General features: G+C 45.7%; 9 non-coding genes and 3 pseudogenes across 9 annotated transcripts; all 12 read left to right on the top strand.

The window, feature by feature from the left end:
- Positions 1-380: 380 nt before the first annotated feature.
- LOC127590500 (5S ribosomal RNA) lies at positions 381-499 on the top strand. The gene has a single exon (XR_007959634.1). It is a non-coding gene; the product is annotated as a 5S ribosomal RNA (ribosomal RNA).
- A 477-nt stretch (positions 500-976) lies between these two features.
- LOC127590602 (5S ribosomal RNA) lies at positions 977-1,095 on the top strand. The gene has a single exon (XR_007959715.1). It is a non-coding gene; the product is annotated as a 5S ribosomal RNA (ribosomal RNA).
- A 479-nt stretch (positions 1,096-1,574) lies between these two features.
- LOC127590577 (uncharacterized) lies at positions 1,575-1,683 on the top strand (annotated as a pseudogene).
- Positions 1,684-2,162: 479 nt separating this feature from the next.
- On the top strand, positions 2,163-2,281 carry LOC127590488 (5S ribosomal RNA). The gene has a single exon (XR_007959623.1). It is a non-coding gene; the product is annotated as a 5S ribosomal RNA (ribosomal RNA).
- Positions 2,282-2,761: 480 nt separating this feature from the next.
- LOC127590586 (uncharacterized) lies at positions 2,762-2,878 on the top strand (annotated as a pseudogene).
- Positions 2,879-4,094: 1,216 nt separating this feature from the next.
- On the top strand, positions 4,095-4,213 carry LOC127590512 (5S ribosomal RNA). The gene has a single exon (XR_007959645.1). It is a non-coding gene; the product is annotated as a 5S ribosomal RNA (ribosomal RNA).
- Positions 4,214-4,691: 478 nt separating this feature from the next.
- LOC127590582 (uncharacterized) lies at positions 4,692-4,800 on the top strand (annotated as a pseudogene).
- A 480-nt stretch (positions 4,801-5,280) lies between these two features.
- Positions 5,281-5,399, top strand: LOC127590576 (5S ribosomal RNA). Its single transcript, XR_007959700.1, has one exon. It is a non-coding gene; the product is annotated as a 5S ribosomal RNA (ribosomal RNA).
- Positions 5,400-5,878: 479 nt separating this feature from the next.
- On the top strand, positions 5,879-5,997 carry LOC127590578 (5S ribosomal RNA). Its single transcript, XR_007959701.1, has one exon. It is a non-coding gene; the product is annotated as a 5S ribosomal RNA (ribosomal RNA).
- A 480-nt stretch (positions 5,998-6,477) lies between these two features.
- LOC127590572 (5S ribosomal RNA) lies at positions 6,478-6,596 on the top strand. Its single transcript, XR_007959697.1, has one exon. It is a non-coding gene; the product is annotated as a 5S ribosomal RNA (ribosomal RNA).
- A 480-nt stretch (positions 6,597-7,076) lies between these two features.
- On the top strand, positions 7,077-7,196 carry LOC127590548 (5S ribosomal RNA). Its single transcript, XR_007959677.1, has one exon. It is a non-coding gene; the product is annotated as a 5S ribosomal RNA (ribosomal RNA).
- A 480-nt stretch (positions 7,197-7,676) lies between these two features.
- Positions 7,677-7,795, top strand: LOC127590481 (5S ribosomal RNA). Its single transcript, XR_007959617.1, has one exon. It is a non-coding gene; the product is annotated as a 5S ribosomal RNA (ribosomal RNA).
- The last annotated feature ends 9,020 nt before the right edge of the window (positions 7,796-16,815 follow it).

Raw genomic sequence — 16,815 nt, 5'->3', positions numbered from 1 at the left:
TTTCCTTCACGTTGATTTGACAGATCAACGTCTCTTTGGAATAAAATTAATGTCCAACAGAGGGAGCCGTCTGCACGGGGATCGGTCATGATAGCACTTGGACATGAAACAGCTTGGGATTTCCGCCTGCTGGATGCCTTTGCACCTCCACTGGAAAAGCCCACTTTTGCAACAAACATCAAATACCGCATCTGCGTGCTCGCAGAGGACCGTATGCGAGCCTGACAGGCTGCGCGCTCAAACCACCACGGGAGCGGGCCCCTCCTTCGTGCTCTCGGGAGGAGGTCATTAAATGAAAAAAAAAAATCACCCCACTACTCCACCCCCGACCCAGAACTGCCCTGTCTGCTATAAAGAGGACAATTTTCGCAGTTTCCCTCGCTTACGGCCATACTACCCTGAGAACGCCCGATCTCGTCCGTTCTCGGAAGCTAAGCAGGGTCGGGCCTGGTTAGTACTTGGATGGGAGACCGCCTGGGAATACCAGGTGCTGTAAGCTTTTGCACCCACCTCCAATTCACAACACGATTCACTGCTCTTTCCAAAAATTTTGGCATTCATTCGTCATTCAACTTTCACTTATCCTGTGGTTTGAAATCGTTTACTTCACGTTGATTTGACAGATCAACGTCTCTTTGGAATAAAATTAATGTCCAACAGAGGGAGCCGTCTGCACGGGGATCGGTCATGATATCACTTGGACATGAAACAGCTTGGGATTTCCGCCTGCTGGATGCCTTTGCACCTCCACTGGAAAAGCCCAATTTGCAACAAACATCAAATACCGCATCTGCGTGCTCGCAGAGGACCGTATGCGAGCCTGACAGGCTGCGCGCTCAAACCACCACGGGAGCGGGCCCCTCCTTCGTGCTCTCGGGAGGAGGTCATTAAATGAAAAAAAATCACCCCACTACTCCATCCCCGACCCGCAAGTGCCCTGTCTGCTATAAAGGGGACAATTTTCACGTTTTCCCTCGCTTACGGCCATACTACCCTGAGAACGCCCGATTTCGTCCGATCTCGGAAGCTAAGCAGGGTCGGGCCTGGTTAGTACTTGGATGGGAGACCGCCTGGGAATACCAGGTGCTGTAAGCTTTTGCACCCACCTCCAATTCTCAACACGATTCACTGCTCTTTCCAAAAATTTTGGCATTCATTCGTCATTCAACTTTCACTTATCCTGTGGTTTGAAATCGTTTCCTTCACGTTGATTTGACAGATCAACGTCTCTTTGTAATAAAATTAATGTCCAACAGAGGGAGCCGTCTGCACGGGGATCGGTCATGATAGCACTTGGACATGAAGCAGCTTGGGATTTCCGCCTGCTGGATGCCTTTGCACCTCCACTGGAAAAGCCCACTTTTGCAACAAACATCAAATACCGCATCTGCGTGCTCGCAGAGGACCGTATGCGAGCCTGACAGGCTGCGCGCTCCAACCACCACGGGAGCGGGCCCCTCCTTCGTGCTCTCGGGAGGAGGTCATTAAATGAAAAAAAAATCACCCCAATACTCCATCCCCGACCCGCAAGTGCCTTGTCTGCTATAAAGGGGACAATTTTCACGTTTTCCCTCGCTTACGGCCATACTACCCTGAGAACGCCCGATCTCGGAAGCTAAGCAGGGTCGGGCCTGGTTAGTACTTGGATGGGAGACCGCCTGGGAATACCAGGTGCTGTAAGCTTTTGCACCCACCTCCAATTCACAACACGATTCACTGCTCTTTCCAAAAATTTTGGCATTCATTCGTCATTCAACTTTCACTTATCCTGTGGTTTGAAATCGTTTCCTTCACGTTGATTTGACAGATCAACGTCTCTTTGGAATAAAATTAATGTCCAACAGAGGGAGCCGTCTGCACGGGGATCGGTCATGATAGCACTTGGACATGAAACAGCTTGGGATTTCCGCCTGCTGGATGCCTTTGCACCTCCACTGGAAAAGCCCACTTTTGCAACAAACATCAAATACCGCATCTGCGTGCTCGCAGAGGACCGTATGCGAGCCTGACAGGCTGCGCGCTCCAACCACCAAGGGAGCGGGCCCCTCCTTCGTGCTCTCGGGAGGAGGTCATTAAATGAAAAAAAAATCACCCCACTACCCCATCCCCGACCCGCAAGTGCCCTGTCTGCTATAAAGGGGACAATTTTCACGTTTTCCCTCGCTTACGGCCATACTACCCTGAGAACGCCCGATCTCGTCCGATCTCGGAAGCTAACCAGGGTCGGGCCTGGTTAGTACTTGGATGGGAGACCGCCTGGGAATACCAGGTGCTGTAAGCTTTTGCACCCACCTCCAATTCTCAACACGATTCACTGCTCTTTCCAAAAATTTTGGCTTTCATTAGTCATTCAACTTTCACTTATCCTGTGGTTTGAAATCGTTTCCTTCACGTTGATTTGACAGATCAACGTCTCTTTGGAATAAAATTAATGTCCAACAGAGGGAGCCGTCTGCACGTGGATCGGTAATGATAGCACTTGGACATGAAGCAGCTTGGGATTTCCGCCTGCTGGATGCTTTTGCACCTCCACTGGAAAAGCCAACTTTTGCAACAGACATCAAGTACAGCCTCTGCGTGCTCGCAGAGGACCGTATGCGAGCCTGACAGGCTGCGCGCTCAAACCACCACGGGAGCGGGCCCCTCCTTTGTGCACTCCGGAGGAGGTTTATTAAATGAAAAAAAAATCACCCCACTACTCCACCCCCGACCCGGAAGTGCCCTGTCTGCTATAAAGAGGACAATTTTCATTTTTTCCCTCGCTTACGGCCATACTACCCTGAGAACGCCCGATCTCGTCCGATCTCGGAAGCGAAGCAGGGTCGGGCCTGGTTAGTACTTGGATGGGAGACCGCCTGGGAATACAGTGCACTCCGCTTAATAGAACACCGGTTAATAGAGTAATCCGCTTAATAGAGCAAAAGGCTCTGGAACCGATTTGCCTAATGCAATTTCCTATAAAGATACTCCGCTTAGTAGAACAGATCTCCGCTTAATAGAACAGGCCGTAAGCAATGAACATTGTAAACTAGTGCTTTTCGAAGTGTAGCTATCGCGATACTGTACCACTATCGCGAGAAAACGCGGTAGTTCTAGCCGTATACAGGAACAGGTAGCACGCGTCACTCCACACATAGACACACGCACGTCACAATGGCTTCAACTTCATTCAAGAGACGAGGGCTATCACCTGCGGATAAGAAGGACATACTCAGACGATACGATGCATTGCCGGATTCACAGAAGGTACGTCCGCGGTTTCCAGGACTTCCCTCTTATCCAGCGCATTGAGAGGGAAGTCAACCGCAATATTACGGACTCCTGTTTCCAGACAAAAGTAACGAAATTTTTCTCGTGATTTGAGATGTTTGACTGAAGTTGATTAAAGTTGTTGTTTTGTTGTTTGATTAAAGATATGGACGTCCACAGTCGAAATATCTCTTCTAACTCGTCAGCAGGGGTTTTTCAGCGTGCATAACTTGGTCGTCGACGTGTCTGAAGGTGTACCTAATAAAGTGTCTCCGGCTAATAGAAACCCCGCTTAGTAGAACAGAAGCGCTTCGGCCCAATGGTGTTCTATTAAGCGGAGTGCACTGTACCAGGTGCTGTAAGCTTTTGCACCCACCTCCAATTCTCAACACGATTCACTGCTCTTTCCAAAAATTTTGGCTTTCATTCGTCATTCAACTTTCACTTATCCTGTGGTTTGAAATCGTTTCCTTCACGTTGATTTGACAGATCAACGTCTCTTTGGAATAAAATTAATGTCCAACAGAGGGAGCCGTCTGCACGGGGATCGGTCATGATATCACTTGGACATGAAACAGCTTGGGATTTCCGCCTGCTGGATGCCTTTGCACCTCCACTGGAAAAGCCCACTTTTGCAACAAACATCAAATACCGCATCTGCGTGCTCGCAGAGGACCGTATGCGAGCCTGACAGGCTGCGCGCTCAAACCACCACGGGAGGGGCCCCTCCTTCGTGCTCTCGGGAGGAGGTCATTAAATGAAAAAAAAAAATCACCCCACTACTCCATCCCCGACCCGCAAGTGCCCTGTCTGCTATAAAGGGGACAATTTTCAAGTTTTCCCTCGCTTACGGCCATACTACCCTGAGAACGCCCGATCTTGTCCGATCTCGGAAGCTAAGCAGGGTCGGGCCTGGTTAGTACTTGGATGGGAGACCGCCTGGGAATACCAGGTGCTGTAAGCTTTTGCACCCACCTCCAATTCACAACACGATTCACTGCTCTTTCCAAAAATTTTGGCATTCATTCGTCATTCAACTTTCACTTATCCTGTGGTTTGAAATCGTTTCCTTCACGTTGATTTGACAGATCAACGTCTCTTTGGAATAAAATTAATGTCCAACAGAGGGAGCCGTCTGCACGGGGATCGGTCATGATAGCACTTGGACATGAAACAGCTTGGGATTTCCGCCTGCTGGATGCCTTTGCACCTCCACTGGAAAAGCCCACTTTTGCAACAAACATCAAATACCGCATCTGCGTGCTCGCAGAGGACCGTATGCGAGCCTGACAGGCTGCGCACTCCAACCACCACGGGAGCGGGCCCCTCCTTCGTGCTCTCGGGAGGTCATTAAATGAAAAAAAAAAATCACCCCACGACTCCACCCCCGACCCAGAACTGCCCTGTCTGCTATAAAGGGGACAATTTTCACGTTTTCCCTCGCTTACGGCCATACTACCCTGAGAACGCCCGATCTCGGAAGCTAAGCAGGGTCGGGCCTGGTTAGTACTTGGATGGGAGACCGCCTGGGAATAGCAGGTGCTGTAAGCTTTTGCACCCACCTCCAATTCACAACACGATTCACTGCTCTTTCCAAAAATTTTGGCATTCATTCGTCATTCAACTTTCACTTATCCTGTGGTTTGAAATCGTTTCCTTCACGTTGATTTGACAGATCAACGTCTCTTTGGAATAAAATTAATGTCCAACAGAGGGAGCCGTCTGCACGGGGATCGGTCATGATAGCACTTGGACATGAAACAGCTTGGGATTTCCGCCTGCTGGATGCCTTTGCACCGCCACTGGAAAAGCCAACTTTTGCAACAGACATCAAGTACAGCCTCTGCGTGCTCGCAGAGGACCGTATGCGAGCCTGACAGGCTGCGCGCTCAAACCACCACGGGAGCGGGCCCCTCCTTTGTGCACTCCGGAGGAGGTTTATTAAATGAAAAAAAAATCACCCCACTACTCCACCCCCGACCCGGAAGTGCCCTGTCTGCTATAAAGAGGACAATTTTCATTTTTTCCCTCCCTTACGGCCATACTACCCTGAGAACGCCCGATCTCGTCCGATCTCGGAAGCTAAGCAGGGTCGGTCCTGGTTAGTACTTGGATGGGAGACCGCCTGGGAATACCAGGTGCTGTAAGCTTTTGCACCCACCTCCAATTCACAACACGATTCACTGCTCTTTCCAAAAATGTTGGCATTCATTCGTCATTCAACTTTCACTTATCCTGTGGTTTGAAATCGTTTCCTTCACGTTGATTTGACAGATCAACGTCTCTTTGGAATAAAATTAATGTCCAACAGAGGGAGCCGTCTGCACGGGGATCGGTCATGATAGCACTTGGACATGAAACAGCTTGGGATTTCCGCCTGCTGGATGCCTTTGCACCTCCACTGGAAAAGCCCACTTTTGCAACAAACATCAAATACCGCATCTGCGTGCTCGCAGAGGACCGTATGCGAGCCTGACAGGCTGCGCGCTCCAACCACCAAGGGAGCGGGCCCCTCCTTCGTGCTCTCGGGAGGAGGTCATTAAATGAAAAAAAAATCACCCCACGACCCCATCCCCGACCCGCAAGTGCCCTGTCTGCTATAAAGGGGACAATTTTCACGTTTTCCCTCGCTTACGGCCATACTACCCTGAGAACGCCCGATCTCGTCCGATCTCGGAAGCTAAGCAGGGTCGGGCCTGGTTAGTACTTGGATGGGAGACCGCCTGGGAATACCAGGTGCTGTAAGCTTTTGCACCCACCTCCAATTCTCAACACGATTCACTGCTCTTTCCAAAAATTTTGGCTTTCATTAGTCATTCAACTTTCACTTATCCTGTGGTTTGAAATCGTTTCCTTCACGTTGATTTGACAGATCAACGTCTCTTTGGAATAAAATTAATGTCCAACAGAGGGAGCCGTCTGCACGTGGATCGGTAATGATAGCACTTGGACATGAAACAGCTTGGGATTTCCGCCTGCTGGATGCCTTTGCACCTCCACTGGAAAAGCCCACTTTTGCAACAAACATCAAATACCGCATCTGCGTGCTCGCAGAGGACCGTATGCGAGCCTGACAGGCTGCGCGCTCAAACCACCACGGGAGCGGGCCCCTCCTTTGTGCACTCCGGAGGAGGTTTATTAAATGAAAAAAAAATCACCCCACTACTCCACCCCCGACCCGGAAGTGCCCTGTCTGCTATAAAGAGGACAATTTTCATTTTTTCCCTCCCTTACGGCCATACTACCCTGAGAACGCCCGATCTCGTCCGATCTCGGAAGCTAAGCAGGGTCGGTCCTGGTTAGTACTTGGATGGGAGACCGCCTGGGAATACCAGGTGCTGTAAGCTTTTGCACCCACCTCCAATTCACAACACGATTCACTGCTCTTTCCAAAAATGTTGGCATTCATTCGTCATTCAACTTTCACTTATCCTGTGGTTTGAAATCGTTTCCTTCACGTTGATTTGACAGATCAACGTCTCTTTGGAATAAAATTAATGTCCAACAGAGGGAGCCGTCTGCACGGGGATCGGTCATGATAGCACTTGGACATGAAACAGCTTGGGATTTCCGCCTGCTGGATGCCTTTGCACCTCCACTGGAAAAGCCCACTTTTGCAACAAACATCAAATACCGCATCTGCGTGCTCGCAGAGGACCGTATGCGAGCCTGACAGGCTGCGCGCTCCAACCACCACGGGAGCGGGCCCCTCCTTCGTGCTCTCGGGAGGAGGTCATTAAATGAAAAAAAAAATCACCCCACTACCCCATCCCCGACCCGCAAGTGCCCTGTCTGCTATAAAGGGGACAATTTTCACGTTTTCCCTCGCTTACGGCCATACTACCCTGAGAACGCCCGATCTCGTCCGATCTCGGAAGCTAAGCAGGGTCGGGCCTGGTTAGTACTTGGATGGGAGACCGCCTGGGAATACCAGGTGCTTGTAAGCTTTTGCACCCACCTCCAATTCTCAACACGATTCACTGCTCTTTCCAAAAATTTTGGCTTTCATTAGTCATTCAACTTTCACTTATCCTGTGGTTTGAAATTGTTTCCTTCACGTTGATTTGACAGATCAACGTCTCTTTGGAATAAAATTAATGTCCAACAGAGGGAGCCGTCTGCACGTGGATCGGTAATGATAGCACTTGGACATGAAGCAGCTTGGGATTTCCGCCTGCTGGATTCTTTTGCACCTCCACTGGAAAAGCCAACTTTTGCAACAGACATCAAGTACAGCCTCTGCGTGCTCGCAGAGGACCGTATGCGAGCCTGACAGGCTGCGCGCTCAAACCACCACGGGAGCGGGCCTCTCCTTTGTGCACTCCGGAGGACGTTTATTAAATGAAAAAAAAATCACCCCACTACTCCACCCCCGACCCGGAAGTGCCCTGTCTGCTATAAAGAGGACAATTTTCATTTTTTCCCTCGCTTACGGCCATACTACCCTGAGAACGCCCGATCTCGTCCGATCTCGGAAGCTAAGCAGGGTCGGGCCTGGTTAGTACTTGGATGGGAGACCGCCTGGGAATACCAGGTGCTGTAAGCTTTTGCACCCACCTCCAATTCTCAACACGATTCACTGCTCTTTCCAAAAGTTTTGGCATTCATTCGTCATTCAACTTTCACTTATCCTGTGGTTTGAAATCGTTTCCTTCACATTGATTTGTGTTGAGGAATGGGAGCTGTCAATTTGCTCTTGGCCCTTCCTTGGTTACAGATTCTTTTATCTCTCTATAATGTGGAAGAAGACCCAACACCACGTTGTCTTTTCTTCAGTTTATCGCAACGCAACACAAATCGATTCGGGCTCCTGTGAGTCTCAGATTTGATCAAGAAGCCCCGAGCAACTTCAGTCACACGTACAGATAGGCATGGTATGTTAATTATGTTAATTAGCGGCGGGCAGTCCTTCCCCTTATGTAAAAATCTGAAACAAAGAATGTCAAGCAAAGTTCGATCTTGGCATTTTGACAAAGTACAGAGAATATCTGCTGGTCCACAAATCTTGAGATTAGGTTTCCTCTTCGAAGGCACTTCACAGCCTTCAGGGACTTTTACGATGTGGGGGACGCAGAAGACGGCCAGGGGGCTGTTAATCACTCAAGGGCAATTAGGGCCCCAACTTCACCCTCCACTCTTTGTTTTAAGTACAAGCAGATGTTCAGGACAGAGACTAGTGTCAATAGTTCTCATAGCAAGATGAAATTCATCAACAATGTTCTACTACTACTTCTGGCGGAATAATTCCTTAACAAATCCCTCTCTTGATCACAATAAATATTGTGATCACAAAACTTCGGTGTCAAACTCCGTCGTCAAAGCGGGACAACCAACCCCATCTTGTGCAAAGCATCATCAAATAAACTACAGCCGGAAATAACAGTCTCAGTGAAGCCTGCCACCAGTGCCCACATTAGTAGAGAAATAGAGACCAAAATAACCAGTATAATCAGGAAGATATGTTATTAGTTCTGGGCCCCCTGAGAACTTTGTCTTGGTTTCACGTCCAGTCGTCCTTCCAAAGGTCACTTTTGAAGTTGGAGACGCTTCTTGGGGCTGACACATTCCTTCCCGGTAGACAGCATGATGGGTCCTTTGTGTCACTCTGCGTGGTCCCATTCATCTCGGCTGGTGCCACTTCCGCTGTAGGACCCCCAGATACACATGCTCGGGATACGTCTGTGGTTTCATGGGGTGTTCACCCTGGAGTCTCGTCCGCTCCTGAAAATAGGAGACGAGAACACTCAATGACTCCTTGTCTGCTTCATGGGGAATCGTTTGTTGAAGAGCCCCCGGTCCATGGATTGCCATGGAGCGGGGAACTCCTGGTCACGTCCCATCTTAAAAGGTGTGAGACCCGTGGTGGACTTAACGGTGGACCTCATGGTGAAAGCGCAAGTGGTAGCGTCTCATCCCAATCCGATTTCTCTGAGGTCATCACCATCGGAGTGTTTGATACAAGCCTCTGATTCGTTGGTTCGAGCTTACCTTGAATTGCAGATAAAAAACCCATGCCTCCCGAATTGGAGTCTTCAATTTAGTTGCCGACAGGACTGGACGTCCATCAATTTCATGCCGATACAAACCAGTCTCATCCCTGGCCACCCGGTTAGTTCTTCTCCTCCGGGATACCCTCTCTTGGTCTGAAATAAGGTTGTTAGTTTGGAAAATATACAATTTCCCATTTTTGATTCCACTTCCATCACTAAAGATCAAGTCGTCTTCTACTGTCTCTTTAGTCATCTAGTCTGCTTTGTCATTCCCTACTTTTACGTGGGAAAAGTCCTTCTAATATGTGTCCTGCATTTAATAACTATTTCTTTTGGTTTTAGCAGAGCCTCTCTAAGTTTTTGTTTCTTTGTTTTTTCTTCACGCAATGTTGCATCGATGTTCCTGTGGCATTCATTCATTCATTCATCTTCCGAGCCGCTTGATCCTCACTAGGGTCGCGGGGGGTGCTGGAGCCTATCCCAGCTGTCTTCGGGCAGTAGGCGGGGGACACCCTGAATCGGTTGCCAGCCAATCACAGGGCACACAGAGACGTACAACCATCCACGCTCACACTCACACCTAGGGACAATTTAGAGTGTTCAATCAGCCTGCCACGCATGTTTTTGGATTGTGGGAGGAAACCGGAGCACCCGGAGAAAACCCACGCAGGCCCGGGGAGAACATGCAAACTCCACGCAGGGAGGCCGGAGCCGGAATCGAACCCGGTACCTGTGCACTGTGAAGCCGACGTGCTAACCACTGGACTACCAGGCCGCCCTGTGCAGTTTATTAAATTTTTTATTGTAAATATTTGCCTCATGCTGCCGCATATCTGATGCATGCTGAATGTTTTTGCTCAATTGGGTCCAATTGCATGCTGACGTATGTCAAAATGAATCAAAATTAGTCTTTTACTTCCCTGTTGTTCACGTTCCTGCCAGTCACATTCCCCTCTCTTTTCTGAAAAAGAACTACAGAAACAGAACCTTCTTTTTCAGAAACCTCTAAGTAAATCAGCTAGACCAGGCTGCACAAAAGAAACCGGCATCGCTGTACCTTCTGATGTGTTCAGTCTCCCTGAAAATATAAAGGCAGTGTGCATTGTAATTTTCACATGCGATAGTTTGAAACCGCAAAAAGCCAAATGTCAAAGGACCCACCTTGCGGCTTCCAAAGAGCAAATCTTAGATGATCCATCGATAAGAACATTACCATACCGAATAAGTACACCGTCATCCGTAGGTCGGAAAGAGTAGAGTAGCTGTTTAAGCACTTGGATAAAAATTCCAGAAGACAAAATCGAATACGTGGGGCAACCGAGTGTAGTAAAATTTAACTCCAAGGTGAGAGAATGAGAAAATTCCCTATACGATTCTGAAAGTGATATGTGAAAAAAAACGTAGCTAAATCGATTACAAAAAAGGTGTACGAATGAGAATTTTTGGATATTTGAGTAGACGGCAAAAAAGTATGAGCGGCGCGGCCATGTCAGGCCTAGATACCAGTCAATGAGATGAGATCCTCTGACAGGTCCACTCTGGCTGCCACACCCTTCAGGCCCTACAATAATTGAGGAGGAGGGAACATTAAATAAATTGCCTTGTGTTTCACCCAACCAGGCCATGCGATAAATTTCAATCTCTAGTTTGTCAAAAGCATTGTGCAGTGGGAAGGACCGATCAGCGGATGGTAAGGTCATATGGAGGAAGTCTAAGGAGACCAAAGCCGATACTGTTGGAAGACAGAGTTCAGTGGTGGGTCATCGGCTGACTTTAGCAACAGTCAGCCTTGTATCAGCAGGCATTGGGAGCAAGTGTGGTCCAGCATGTTCAAGTTCATGACAGTCTTTCAGTGAGGCCAGCAGTGATCCCTATTGTTGGGGATTCGGGTACCCATGGAGCAGATGGGTATTGTCCATTTGGGGGTGCCGTATCCTGTCATTGTTGTTGGTTTTGCGGAGGAGGAGTCAGAGCTTGTTGATCATAGCCTGATTGATGAACAGGTGGGTGCCGGCGGTGCGGGCATTTCCTTGTCCAATGATTCACATCACCACAAATGAAACAGCCAGCTTGGCTCCCGTGACTTCCTCGTCCACGCCCACCTTCCCGTCTCGAACCTCCCCCCAGCCATGCGTCTCGGCCCTGCCTTGTGGGGAGGCCGTAATGTTGAGGTGTGGCTTGGAGCTGCGGTGTGGGTGTGATCAGCCGTGGTGGAGCCTGTTGAGAGACACTGATTGACATTTGATTAGATCTCCCAAGTTTCTCTCTTTTGCATGCATTACTGGAGGCTCTCTTAGCCTCTTGTACTTGTGGATTCAAAAAGTCGTTTTGTAGCTTGGATGTTTTCTCAGTCTCTTCCTCGGCTCTCATTCGAGATTGCTGCACATAATATAGGAAATGAGTTCGCCAGTTCACGTCATCTGAAGTGGGGATAGTGGGAGAGTTAGTCATCATTTTCTGCACATCATACGGACAACCCCCCAGCACTGCTTGCCTGAACAAAGCTTGATTCAATGGATGACTATTGGGGTTCTGTCCTGTGACAGTCACCCAAGCATCCATACAATTAACCAAATAAGTCATTGGGTGTACCTCAGATAGCAATTCAAACGCCAGTTGTTGTGAAGGACCCAATGTTGTTGGATAAAGGGAACTCAGCGCGTCTGATTTTCTATCATTCAACCTAGTCAATTTGCAAGAGGCTATTCCCTCTAAAAGGTCCGTAATCTCTTTGGGTAAATACTTACTCTTAAGCCAGTCTATTGCCCACAATTGTATGTCATAGTAAGTTTTAGGCAAATCCAGCAAACATTTGCCTCGTCAATTCAGTCTCCTTAGTTACAATAGTGGTCGCATCCCAAACACTCATGCTCTCATTATCCTGTTTAATTTGCATACATTTTTCTACTTTTACCAATTGTTTATGAACCACCCTGGGCAGATCAGGGGGAAGCTTGGCACACAAGGGATTCAGGTTGTCACGTTGTGCCCGAGGCAATGAAAGATCGCCTCGTGCACAACAAAATAACGAGGTGGATCCCCAGGTAAAGCAGACACGACAAGATTTTGTATGAACACAAAAAGTCTTTAATAACGAACAGAAAGAGCCCGACAGGGAAACAGTAACAAAAAACGCTGGTCAAATAAGGACCAGGGAAGAAATAAGGAAACAACAGAAAACGCTCGCAGAAAAAAAAACAAAAGGTGAGGAAGGTCTGATTAGACTATAGACTAAATATACAATTTTGGGACTAGAGAGAACGCAAGATAAACGGCCACAAGGCTAGAAGGCAATGAGAAATCTACTATAGAGGTTTTAGCGCGAGAGAACAATGGCACGGCGTGGAATTCTCCGGCAGTGAGTGGACTGCCAGAGCCTCTTAATAAAGGCAGATAATCAACCCGAAATGACGAACAGGTGTGCAGTTGGCGGAGGGAAAAGCCCGCCCCCTGCTGGAAGACACGGGACATGACACAGGTGGGTGACAGTAAAATGGCTAGTATGTGTTATCCCCTTCCTGTAGGTTTGTGCTTACAAACCTGCCTACGGAGCCTACACAATGATTAAAGTGCCCCTCTGTTAAGACGTTTATAATTTTATTTTTAATTCACTCAATATCTTTAACCCTCACAACACTGTCTGCGATTGTGATGAATATAGACACATTTTCGTGTGTCTGGTGAGCTCAGGTCTGCCTGCAGATTGACCATCCGCTCCAATTTCTTCTGCCTTGTCTACGTACAAGTGACCACTCGGCGCTTGTAGTGGGGTCATAATTTTAGCGCTCCTCACCCCATGCGGTGAAGGAGGCATCATCGCTGCCTTGATTATAATAACTTTGTCGGAGTTACTTTGGTTATATATTTTTTTCTTTTTCCAATGTCGAAGGCAGTGGTCAAACTGCCCATGAAATGCAATATATAGAAGAACCTCTACTTGTCAACTTGACCCTCTCTTTTCCCCTCGCATATAAACCACATCATATTATCATCTTAGAAACATCCACCGGCTCCGCTCTTTTCGTTATACTGACTTATTAACGCATTACAAGTCCAGCCTCAAAACACATCTGTTCAGACAGGATTATTCACTCGGACCATAAAGCCATTATTTTTTTGTTGTTGTATTTTTCTTATTTTATTTGATGTTATTTTTAACATTGTATTCGTGATTTTAACTGCTTGTTGTAAGGTGTCCTTGAGTTCCTAGAAAGACACCCACAAAAGATAATATGATGTCTTTGTTTTGTTTAATTCTAGTATTGGTTCAGGATTATTGAGAGGATTTGAAAGAGATTCTCTCGCCAAACCCCCCCCCCCCCCCCCCCGCCCCTTGTTTGACTACACAACTCATTCCTATGAAGATACGTTCAAACTCAGAAAACGTGCTCAACTCGGCCTGAAAAAGCATTTAAAGCAATAAAAACTCAAATTGAGTGTCACGCCTAAACCAAAGGATTTATGCACACATTTTAACATGTGTTTAGTTCAGTTTGACCTCCTGAAGCCTAAATGAGCATTAATTTGACTACACAACTCATTCCTATGAAGATACATTCAAAGTCAAAAAACGTGCTCGGCAAGGCCTGAAAATGCATTTAAAGCAATAAAAACTCAAAGTCAAAAAACCTGCTCAACTCAGCCTGAAAGTGCATTTAAAGCAATAAAAACTCAAATTGAGTGTCACGCCTAAACCAAAGGACTTATGCACACATTTCAACATGTATTTAGTTCAGGTTGACCTCCTGAAGCGTAAATGAGCATTAATTTGACTACACAACTCATTCCTATGAAGATACATTCAAAGTCAAAAAACGTGCTCGGCTTGGCCTCAAAATGAATTTAAAGCAATAAAAACTCAAAATGAGTGTCACGCCTAAACCAAAGGACTTATGCACACACTTCAACATGTATTTTGTTCAGGATGACCCCCTGAAGCCTAAATCACCATTAATTTGATCACACAACTCATTCCTATGAAGATACATTCAAAGTCAAAAAACGTGCTCAACTCGGCCTGAAAATGCATTTAAAGCAATAAAAACTCAAATTGAGTGTCACACCTAAACCAAAGGACTTATGCACAGATTTCAACATGTATTTAGTTCAGGTTGACCTCCTGAAGCCTAAATGACCATTAATTTGACTACACAACTTATTCCTATGAAGATACATTCAAAGTAAAAAAACGGGCTCAACTCGGACTGAAAGTTCATTTAAAGCAATAAAAACTGAAAATGAGTGTCACGCCTAAACCAAAGGACTTATGCACACATTTCAACATGTATTTAGTTCAGGTTGACCTCCTGAAGCCTAAATGAGCATTAATTTGACTACACAACTCATTCCTATGAAGGAACATTCAAAGGAAAAAAACGGGCTCAACTCGGACTGAAAGTACATTTAAAGCAATAAAAACTGAAAATGAGTGTCACGCCTAAACCAAAGGACTTATGCACACATTTCAACATGTATTTAGTTCAGGTTGACCTCCTGAAGCCTAAATGAGCATTAATTTGACTACACAACTCATTCCTATGAAGGTACATTCAAAGTCACAAAACGTGCTCAACTAGGCCTGAAAGTGCATTTAAAGCAATAAAAACTCAAAATGAGTGTCACGCCTAAACCAAAGGACTTATGCACACATTTCAACATGTATTTAGTTCAGGTTGACATTCTGAAGCCTAAATGAGCATTAATTTGACTACACAACTTATTCCTATGAAGATACATTCAAAGTAAAAAAACGGGCTCAACTCGGACTGAAAGTGCATTTAAAGCAATAAAAACTGAAAAAGAGTGTCACGCCTAAACCAAAGGACTTATGCACACATTTCAACATGTATTTAGTTCAGGTTGACCTCCTGAAGCCTAAATGAGCATTAATTTGACTACACAACTCATTCCTATGAAGGTACATTCAAAGTCACAAAACGTGCTCAACTAGGCCTGAAAGTGCATTTAAAGCAATAAAAACTCAAAATGAGTGTCACGCCTAAACCAAAGGACTTATGCACACATTTCAACATGTATTTAGTTCAGGTTGACCTCCTGAAGCCTAAATCACCATTATTTTGTCTATACAACTCATTCCTATGAAGATATATTCAAAGTCACAAAACGTGCTCAACTAGGCCTGAAAGTGCATTTAAAGCAATAAAAACTCAAAATGAGTGTCACGCCTAAACCAAAGGACTTATGCACACATTTCAACATGTATTTAGTTCAGGTTGACCTCCTGAAGCCTAAATGAGCATTAATTTGACTACACAACTCATTCCTATGAAGGTACATTCAAAGTCACAAAACGTGCTCAACTAGGCCTGAAAGTGCATTTAAAGCAATAAAAACTCAAAATGAGTGTCACGCCTAAACCAAAGGACTTATGCACACATTTCAACATGTATTTAGTTCAGGTTGACATTCTGAAGCCTAAATGACCATTAATTTGACTACACAACTTATTCCTATGAAGATACATTCAAAGTAAAAAAACGGGCTCAACTCGGACTGAAAGTGCATTTAAAGCAATAAAAACTGAAAATGAGTGTCACGCCTAAAGCAAAGGACTTATGCACACATTTCAACGTGTATTTAGTTCAGGTTGACGTCCTGAAGCCTAAATGAGCATTAATTTGACTACACAACTTATTCCTATGAAGATACATTCAAAGTAAAAAAACGTGCTCTACTCGGCCTGAAAATGCATTTAAAGCAATAAAAACTAAAAATGAGTGCCACGCCTAAACCAAAGGACTTATGCACACATTTCAACATGTATTTAGTTCAGGTTGACCTCCTGAAGCCTAAATGAGCATTAATTTGACTACACAACTCATTCCTATGAAGGTACATTCAAAGTCACAAAACGTGCTCAACTAGGCCTGAAAGTGCATTTAAAGCAATAAAAACTCAAAATGAGTGTCACGCCTAAACCAAAGGACTTATGCACACATTTCAACATGTATTTAGTTCAGGTTGACATTCTGAAGCCTAAATGAGCATTAATTTGACTACACAACTTATTCCTATGAAGATACATTCAAAGTAAAAAAACGGGCTCAACTCGGACTGAAAGTGCATTTAAAGCAATAAAAACTGAAAATGAGTGTCACGCCTAAACCAAAGGACTTATGCACACATTTCAACATGTATTTAGTTCAGGTTGACCTCCTGAAGCATAAATGAGCATTAATTTGACTACACAACTCATTCCTATGAAGGTACATTCAAAGTCACAAAACGTGCTCTACTCGGCCTGAAAATGCATTTAAAGCAAGAAAAAATCAAAATGAGTGTCACACCTAAACCTACATTTAAAGTAAAAAAATGTGCTCTACTCGGCCTGAAAATGCATTTAAAGCAATAAAAACTCAAATTGAGTGTCACGCCTAAACCAAAGGACATATACACACATTACAACATGTATTTAATTCAGGTTGACATTCCGAAGCCTAAATGAGCATTATTTTGTCTATACAACTCATTACTATGAAGGTACATTCAAAGTCACAAAACGTGCTCAACTAGGCCTGAAAGTGCATTTAAAGCAATAAAATCTCAAAATGAGTTT

This window comes from Hippocampus zosterae, chromosome 17, assembly GCF_025434085.1.
Source record: "Hippocampus zosterae strain Florida chromosome 17, ASM2543408v3, whole genome shotgun sequence".
NCBI lineage: Eukaryota > Metazoa > Chordata > Actinopteri > Syngnathiformes > Syngnathidae > Hippocampus > Hippocampus zosterae.
This window is presented reverse-complemented; position numbering and strand designations above follow the sequence as displayed.